This window comes from Echinops telfairi, unplaced genomic scaffold (assembly GCF_000313985.2).
Source record: "Echinops telfairi isolate 266 unplaced genomic scaffold, ASM31398v2 ScPeMD7_7473;HRSCAF=8511, whole genome shotgun sequence".
NCBI classification, from domain to species: Eukaryota; Metazoa; Chordata; class Mammalia; order Afrosoricida; family Tenrecidae; genus Echinops; species Echinops telfairi.
Window position 1 is genome coordinate 1,779,427 of NW_022111377.1, and position 9,458 is coordinate 1,788,884.

A 9,458-nucleotide genomic window follows, 5' to 3' on the forward strand; every position below is an offset into this window, starting at 1 on the left:
GGGTTTATCTGTTCTGGATTCCCTGTGTTTCCAGTTCTTATCTGTACCAGTGTACATCCTCTGGTCTAGCCGGATTTGTAAGGTAGAATTGGTATCATGATTGTGGGAGGGAGGAAGCATTAAAGAACTAGAGGAAAATTGTATGTTGCATCGTTGCTATACCGCACCCTGATTGGCTTGTCACTTCCCTGCAAGCCTTCTGTAAGGAGATGTCCAGTTGCCTACAGATGGGCTTTGGGTTTCCACTCCACACTCCCCCTTATTCACAATGATATGATTTTTTTGTTCTTTGATGCCTGATACCTGATCCCATCGACACCTAATGATCACACCAGTTGGTGTGCTTCTTCCATGTGAGCTTTGTTGCTTCTCAGCTCGATGGCCGCTTGTTTACCTTCAAGCCTTTAAGACCCTGGACGCTATATCTTTTGATAGCCGGTCATGCCCCCGCTTTGTCTTCAGTGGTTGTGTCAGAAAGGTGAGCATCATGGAATGCCAATTTAATAGAACACTGCGTTCTTGCATTGAGGGAGTACTTGAGTAGAGGCCCAATGTCCCAAATGTATATTATTTTTATGATATTCCTGACATGAATATTTTTCTACATCTTGTCTTTATGGTAAATAAGTAGAAATTGCTATTAAAGTTAGCAAATACTGCCTGCAACTTCATCTTAAAACATAATAATTTTTAATCTTCAGAAACAAGCTGAAAACTAGATTGTCCATCATACTGGAATGGAAGACATAATCCTTGAGTAAACACAAACACACATGTGTGTACACACACAATCACACCTGTTTTATTTTGGGGACTTGCTGCTGTTGCTTTATTGAAGTTATCCTTGAACGTTTACTTTAAGGAATTTGGTGCTTCTTTTTGCCAATGTCTTAAAAATCATGCTGTCATGATTATAGAAAAAATATAATGAAGCTTGGCTTGATGGCAGTTATTGTTCTTCAAAGTTGTTTTTTTCCCCCCAGAAGTTGGTTATTTTTCAAACCATGGCAGTAGTTGATCTGAATGTGTCATCTAGGCATTGTAAATTATGTACTAATATTGAGCAAAATAGACTACGCTTAGTTGTAGGCATCATACTTTGAATTTAAAAAATTTATTTTACAAACCCCAGAAAAAATTCACTGTGTTTGTTTTGTGCTTGTATATAATTTGTTTTTCTATAAATATTTATATGTAACTTCAGTATACTACAGCTTTTAATTTGATTAGAATTTAATGGATGTAATTCTTATGAAGTTAATGATTAGGAGAGTAGATCTGATAATACACAGAAGCGTGAGGTTGTGTCTGAGCCTGCTGCCCTGGAGGAGGAAGTGCAGTGTGCCTTGATTATGGAATCCAGCGATGGCACGGGGTAGGGTAGTGTTTGGAGTCCACAACCAAAGACTTAGACCAGATTACCAGGGGAGGTATCCAGTGATTATAGTGTGTGAAGTTGCCATTCAGGGATTATATGGAGTAGCTTTGGGTTTCAACCTATTGGGAATGAATGTAGTTACTCTTGGAAGAACAGATTGAAGACAGGAAGACAGGGAGACCAGGAGTGACAACCCTGGGGACATAACTGTTGGCAAAGGAGACCAATCTTCCGAGATTGGAACAGATGGCCCCAAAGTGATGGTGTTGTTCTTCACTTGCTGAAGACGCGTAAGTCAAAATGAGAAGAAACAGTTGGAAGCGTCAATTAAAAAACATAGAAAAATTAGTGATGGGCATATTAGGGTGAAGGAAAAAGAAAATATTAAAAATAAGCCTCTGACTTTGAATTTAAGGTCTGGATGGTGATATTCTTTGTAGAAATAGGCAGATTAGGATTTGGAAGGAATTCTTTGTAAGGAAATAAATGTAACGGTAAAGTTAAGAGTATATTTAATTATATATTACCTATTTGTGGGTGTGAACCTCTCTGTATGCTGCATTAATGTAAAATAATTTCGTGATTATATTCATATTATAAAAGAGAAACCATAACAAGCCTTCAGTTGTAATAAGTTGTATTTTTATATAATCTCTATCCTTTGACAGTTTATCATGGACTAAAATTGCTTAAATTTTTATGCATGTGGCAAAACTATGATCACATTGAAAACAAAAATTTACTATAAAGCAGCATTATTGCCTTATTTTGAAAAGGGGTGTTTGTAGATATTTCCTTTTAGTTAAGATTTAGGATATTGTCGGTTCCAATTTTTGAATTAATCACTATCCTGGCTCACTTGTTTTAGCTGACTGTCATTCAAAAGTTCTTTTATTCTGCGTTTCTTTTTCTGGTGTCTATTTCCCCCCCAATGAATGGAATTATTGTAGTAGATCTAGCATTGTTGAACATAACCTTTCTTTTTTCTTAATTCCTGTGTATTAGCCATGCTTGTAGGCACATTTTAGAGCTTTTCCATGTGGTGACTGGCACTATTTAGTCTTGGTAGAAACTATAGTAAAGTAGTAAGAGAATACTCTTATTAAAAGGATGAGTGTATAAATAATTTATTACTCCAAGGAAAATGTGCAATGAAACTATACTTGTTTAGGTATGTGCTATAAATTTAATAGTAACCAATTAAATGCATGTGTATAAAAAAAGTACCATTACTAAAACCTATTGCCATTGAATTGATTTTGATTCGGTGACTATATAAGGGTTTCAAGACTGTCTTTTACAGTCTTATCTGTCTTTCAGAGCTGCTGGTAGGTTTGAACCACTGACTTTGTGGATAGCATCCCAATGATTAGCCCACAGCACCACCATATTCAGCTGGCCCTATTTTTCAAGCAGTATTTGATGAAACAACAATTTAGGGAAGGGAAAATAATTTGAACAGTTCTTAAAGTCTGTGTCAGATCTGACCTATAACTTAAGGTTGATAGACTTAGGCAGTATATTTTATTAACTCAGTGAGTTTTGCATCCTATATAAACTTTAATACATGGTTAATTGGAAAGGGTTTGGAGTCAAGCCCAAGTTTCATTCAGGGTATCCCACTTACTAACGGTGTAACCTGGGTCAACATAGCTATTTTGCTATAGGTGTCAGTGAGGCAGTTCCCATTTATAGTGACCCTGTGCACAACAGAACCAAACAGTGCCTGCTCCTACGCCATCCTCACAATGGTTCTGTTTGAGCCCATGGTTGCAGCCACTGTGTCAATCCATCTTGTTGAGGGGCTTCCTTTTTTTCACTGTCCCTCTACTTTGCCAAGCATCACATGATATCCTTTTCCAGAGACCGATCTCTCTTAATAACATGTTCAAAGTACATGAAACAAAGTCTCACCATCCTTGCTTCTAAGGAGCATTCTGGCTGTACTTCTTTGTCAACATAGTTTACCTTCTTTTAAGTCTCAGTTTCTCATTTTTACTATGGTATATATTTCACTTAGGTTAGGAGAAAGATCAGATTAGGTAGATCTTGTTCATTCAGTTATTTCATGAGTTTATTGAAAAGTTATATGTACTACACACTGATTTGCAGTGCTAAGTAAAGCAGACATAGACTGATCTGTGTGAGTCCAATAGAGAAAACAGAAAATAAAATGTTTATAAATTGTGGTACATTTTATAAAGAAAAATATAATGGGCCCATAAAAAAGAACAACCGAGGAAACTACTGTCCCTAAAGAGATGGCTTTCTGGTTGCCATGGGAAGTGGAGTAGGAGTCAGCCAACCAAGCAGAGTGAAAAGAAGTTCCGATTGAGGGAATAGAATGTCAAAGAGCCCGAGGCAAAACAAAGCAACCAACAGGAAAACAAGAATTTAGGAACTAATGTGAGGCTCTCCTGGTTTGGCATGTTGGGCTACACATATCAAAGTGGCATGTTGAGTCCGAAACCACCAGGCCTCCCCGCTGCCCGTCCCCCCTCCCGTCCCCCTTGCCCCTTTCTGCTTCTTTAAAGGATGAATGGTTTCTTGGGGTATGGTAGGGAAGGTAGGGGGAAATGGGGAACTAATAACAATGAGTAGAAGAAGAAAATGGTTCTAAAATTGACAGTGGTAATGCTTGTACGACACTTCTTGATATGATTGAACTATTAAATTGTGTGAAATGTGGATTATGTAACAACAAAACAGTTTTAAAAAAGAAATCATTTTCGGAATCCTCCAGGGGCAGTTCTGCCTTGCTCTGTCAGGTCACCATGAGCTGGATTGGAATCGGTGGTGGTGAGTTAGGTTGGGTTAGGTTGTAGTGCTGCACACAATTCTGCCCTACAGTGAATCTGTACAGAATTAACAGGATTGAAAACCTATATGGGAACAAGTAGCTTCATTTTCTCCCACGAAGTGAAGTGGGTAGTGTGGTTTAACTGCTGACCTTGTGGTTATCAGCCTAACACATAGCTCACAGCTCCACTAGAGTTCCATACAGGCTAATATAATGGACCAAAATGGGGTAAAAATGGATTCAATTTAAAATGATAAAGATGTGAAGTTTTACACTGATATTCCAATAGCTTGTTAGAGAGGATTGAGAGGTTTTCATTAGAAAACGATAAGCCGCAGTGAGAGGGCAGCCAGGTGGGGAAAGGGGGATGGTTTGGGTGCAACTTCTATAAGGTAGTAGCTCTTCTCCTCACTAACTAGGCCTTGTATTTATTTGTTGGTTTGGGCATCATGTTGAATGTTGGGTGTCAAATTTCAACGGGGGGCTTTAATAAAATGTCATGTGTTGAGCGATGTGAATAAGTCAAAGGTTTGTATTTATAGGCCTGTCATGTGGAAAAGCCTAATTTTGTTTGGAACTCAAATGGAGACGTTTCTAATAATAATGAGAGCATTTCAAAATGACTTGTGAGCTTGTGAGTCTTTTTTATCATTTGTAAACATTAAAGGAGAAGCTGAGTGACCGCTTTCTAAGAGGTGTGAAGGGGGTACTTCCTTATTTATTGACTTAAATAAAATATAAATTTCTTTCCCAATTCTTTTTTTTAATCATTTTATTGGGGCTCGTACAACTCTTATCGCAATCCATACATCAGTTGAATCAGGCATGTTTGTACAGATGCTGCCCTCGTTCTCTTCTAGACATTTACTTTCTATTGAGTCCTTGGTATCAGCTTTATTTCCCCCCCTCCCCCATAGTCCTCCCTCTATAGATTGTACACTGTTCTTATTTTCATCTCTCCCACCAATTGCTGTCTCCCTTCCCCCATGTTTTCTGTTGTTCTTACGCCTGTAGAGGGGTGTATGGTTATGTGTCGATCATTGCGATTGGTTCCCCCTTTCTCCCTGCCTGTCCCCCACTTCCCCCTACCCTTCCAGCATCACCATTCCCACTCTTGGATTCTGTGTGTCGTGAGGTCCCATCCCTTTCTATCCTGTGTACATGTTCTTTCCCAATTATTTTAACTTTTAAATATTTTTTTAATTTAAGTTTTGCTTTGATACTTGCACATTCAGTGTCATCAGTCATCTTGTCCTTAATAATGTACTGCTACTAATAAACTTAATATAGCACTTAAAAAGTTGTAACATGCTCTGATGAGCTTGGTTAAATTTGATCTTCACAAGAATAGTATGAGTTGGTCAAGACTGTTATATAATTATTAGGCAGGTGTAGCTTAGTGCTTTAGAGTATAGGTTCTTGATCCAGACTATGTTTGAGTTCAAATCTCACCTGCCACCTTTGGAGACTTTCTTCAGTACATCTGCAAAGTGTCTAGAGCAGTGGTTCTCAACCTTCCTAATGCTGGCCGTTTAACACAGTTCCTCATGTGGTGGTGACCCTCCCACCATAACATGATTTTTGTTGCTACTTCATAACTGTAGTTTTGCTACTGTTATGAATCATGTGAAAGGGTCGTTCAGCCCCCAAAGGGGTTGTGACCCCCCAAGTTGAGAACCGCTGGTCTAGTGTCTTCTTTTCCTCAGCTGTAATTTGGTGATAATTAATAGTGCACTCACCATAGGGTTGTTTTGGGTTTACAGATGATAGTATGCTGAGAGTATATACTTGTGGTTGTTTACTGCCATCAAACCAACCTCCAACTCAAGGCAATCCAAAGGTTTTCTTGGCTGTAATCTTTATGGAAACACTTGACCTAGCCTTTCTTCCTTGGAGCTGCTGAGTGAGTTCTGACCACTAGCCTTTAGGTTCCTAGCCAATCACAAACTGCTGGTTCACAAACTGGTGCTATCCAGGCTCCAAGTATATGTATACAGCATTGTAACGGGCATAAACCAGAACCTGATACCTCATAGACATTAAGTAAGGGTTAGCTAATGCTTTTGTCATCGTTGTATTTCTCTTTTTATAGTTTAGGAGATTGAAGCTTAAGTTTTTATCTGTAGTTAAGAGGTAGAGCTGTTTTAAGAATGGGACAAAATCAAAATCAAAAAGAGTAAAATTACCCTTATATCATCTTTAATTTTCTGAAACAGTATTGATTTGTTAAATGAATTACCAAGATTTTTGTGAAACTGTTGACTAGATTTTGGGAAAGCTATATTTACATGTGTGTGTACACACACACACACACGCACACACCAGACATAATTTAATTTAGTAGGAAAACCATTGTAGGAAAGTACATTGTATCCTAAGTAAAAATAGCCACATATTCCAAAAGATTTATAGTGCTTGATAGTGCTTTGAAGGAAGTAGGGAATTAACTTTATTTTCTATTGGCAGTCCAGTGGACTTGCCAAGCAATATGAGCTTCTGATTTCTACATGCACTTCGATTCTAGAGGAACGTAAGCTGCAAATCAAAGGCATCTCCTGGAAAAAATAAAGAAAATTTTCAATTTGTCCTCATTTATAATATATTGAAATAAGCAAAGACAGATCATCATCCCCTGTAGACTGTAAGGTGCTTTAAGAATGGTTGTTAACTTTAGCCTCTCATTGCTGGTAAGGTGCTTTGTTGAACATGTCCCTTAAAGATTGTAAATATTTTTTCATTCTTTAACAAGGCTGTATGCATCTTGAGGGCAAGAAATTTAGGTATTAATCATCTTTATGTTTCTCAGTACCTGCAGAGAGCCTTGTATGCAAACGTTTGTGGAAAGGTCAAACCATTGTTGACTTTATTGGAAATCAAAGGAGCCTGTTAGATTATCAGTATTAAAAGTAACTTGTCATTAGCAATAATAGGAACTATTTTTTCTGTTACTATCAAGTGCATTAAGGTGTTCATGTATATTAATTCATTTCCAACCTTGGGAGTTCTATGATAGGCAGATCAACAGTTGTCAGGATTAATATCATATGGGAAATAGAAGTTTAAAGGAAATACTTTTAAAACTGAAAAAAAAAAAGCATTTTGAAAAGCAAAATAAAGGGAAGCCCTAGAAGGCATTTACATAAAAACAACTCAGATTTGTAAGCATTAAATATCTACTCTGATAAGTGATTTGATCAGGAAAGTTGTAGAGCTACCTGTTAAGGGAGGTTCTCCTGTATTTTATTTGTTTTTTACTTCCTTAAAGAGTATTTGAAGCAGCCTTTTTGATCTCTCTCTTTGACACACACACACACACACACACACACACACACACACTCATACACACTCTCACTCGCTCACTCACTCGCTCGCTCGCTCGCTCTCCCCACCACCCCACCCAGTGGTGTGTGGTTATGTTAAGTCATTAGTTCAAAACTGCCAGCTGCTTCTTGGGGGAAAGGTGAGGCTTTCTACTCCGGTAATTGGAAACCCACAGGAGCAGTTCTGACCCTGCCCTGTAGGGTTGTTATGAGTCAGAATTGACTTTGATGGCAGTGAGTTTGGTTTTGGTTGGTTAATGATATAAGATGTAGTGACTTTAGCATTTGTAGTATCCCTTGTTTAATTTTTCCAGTTCTCAGCAAAATGCTGACCCTTTTACACATTGTTGCTGTTCCTCTGGGCTTGATCCTCTAATCACATATCAAGAAAGTAGAATATAGATGCTTAATTTCCCATTTCTGCAACGTTGCGTGCCCCCTGCCTGTATGGCCTGCTGGAGGGAAAGCTTTGGTTGGGTTTCTTTCGGTCACAGGAGAAAAGCAGCACCGCTGCAATGGTACGGTCCATCTCTTTGAATGTCTGTGCTTCCTTTTCTTCTCAGAGCAGCAAAGAAAGCTGGGGGGCGGGGGGCTCACATTTGACCCTCATGATGTTTCCGATCATTGGAGGCTAAAATCAGGGTGGGTAGAGAAGGGAACGTTTACTGTGTGGAAGGCACTGTTAATGTGTAGTATTAAGTCGCTATGTTAGAGTAGAGTAAATCTTTAACTTATCCCTGCAAAGTACACTTGCCTTTAAAATTGTAAGAAGTTTTATATTTCTATTTTGAGAAGATGGTATATATACAGAGTAAAACAGTTCCAGGTATACTAAAAGGTTGTACATTGAGAAATAAGTGCCCATTCATGCAACCATGCCAAATCACACCTGTTGTGTAGAGTTGGTTCTCACTCATCCCTGTAGAGTAGAATAGAGTAGAACTGCTGCCCTGTGAGGTTTCTAGGGCTGTAATCTCTTCTTTTTTTCCTGATTATAGAGGTTTACCAGGGAAGTTAACAGGTTACACTGTTAAAATCAGAGAAATAATATGGAACGCTTCTCAAATTTGTGTGCCATCCTTGCGCAGGGGCCATGCTAATCTTCTCTGTATCGTTCCAATTTTAGTGTATGTGCTGCCAAAGTGAGCACAGGGCTGCAGTCCTTATGGAAGCAGACTTCTGTGCCTTTCTCTCATGGAGCGCTGGTGGGTTCAAATAGCAGATAAGCACTCACCCACTGCATCACCCAGAATCCTTGTTCCGTCACCCATCCAGTGTAAGATTCCCACAGGAGAAACAATGTTAGCTTCTCATGTATGGGCATGCGTTTGTAACCTCAACAGTGTGCTATCTGCAGTGCTCTGAACCTCGTTCTCACTGCCTCCCCCTATTTATTGTACTTTGTCTTGAGGATGAATACAAAATAGGTACATATAGTTTTGTTTCTTGGTTTTTAATAGTGGAATTGTTGGACATTTATGTTGTTTCCAATGTTTGCTACGTTGTAAAATTAGTTGTACGTATTTGCATCTAAAATAATTTCATTTATTGTTCTAAACTCATTCTATAATTTCAGGTAAGTAACTTAGCTGGAAACAGTGCTTTGTAAGGAATGTTTCCTGCAATATGAAGGATGACAAGTCTTGCATGTAAAATGTTTTATAGTCAACCTCCTTGAAGTATGTTATTATTTCATGTGAAAATTGGCTCATAGCTCATCAAGTACAGCTTTCTATAAGGGACTGTTTTCTCCATTTAGTGTGTCCTTAAAATAATTTATTGACTTTTGTTTGAAAAATTAATTTAGACTCCAATTGAGCCTTGCGTATAAGATTTTGATCACCTCATTGAAGGTAGGGGATGGGATGGACAGGGATGTATAGTTCATTGCAAAGTAACCTAATGTGAATGTTCAGGATTCCCATACAAGATGCCACCACCTGTGCTCACCTCCATGATA

General features: G+C 38.4%; 1 protein-coding gene and 1 non-coding gene across 2 annotated transcripts in view; one reads left to right on the forward strand and one right to left on the reverse strand.

The window, feature by feature from the left end:
• Window positions 1–9,458, forward strand: part of USP6NL (USP6 N-terminal like) — a 182,659-nt gene that overhangs the window by 80,948 nt on the left and 92,253 nt on the right. The gene's annotated exons all lie outside the window — the stretch shown is intronic.
• On the reverse strand, window positions 8,542–8,648 carry LOC115874015. The gene has a single exon (XR_004048757.1). It is a non-coding gene; the product is annotated as a U6 spliceosomal RNA (small nuclear RNA).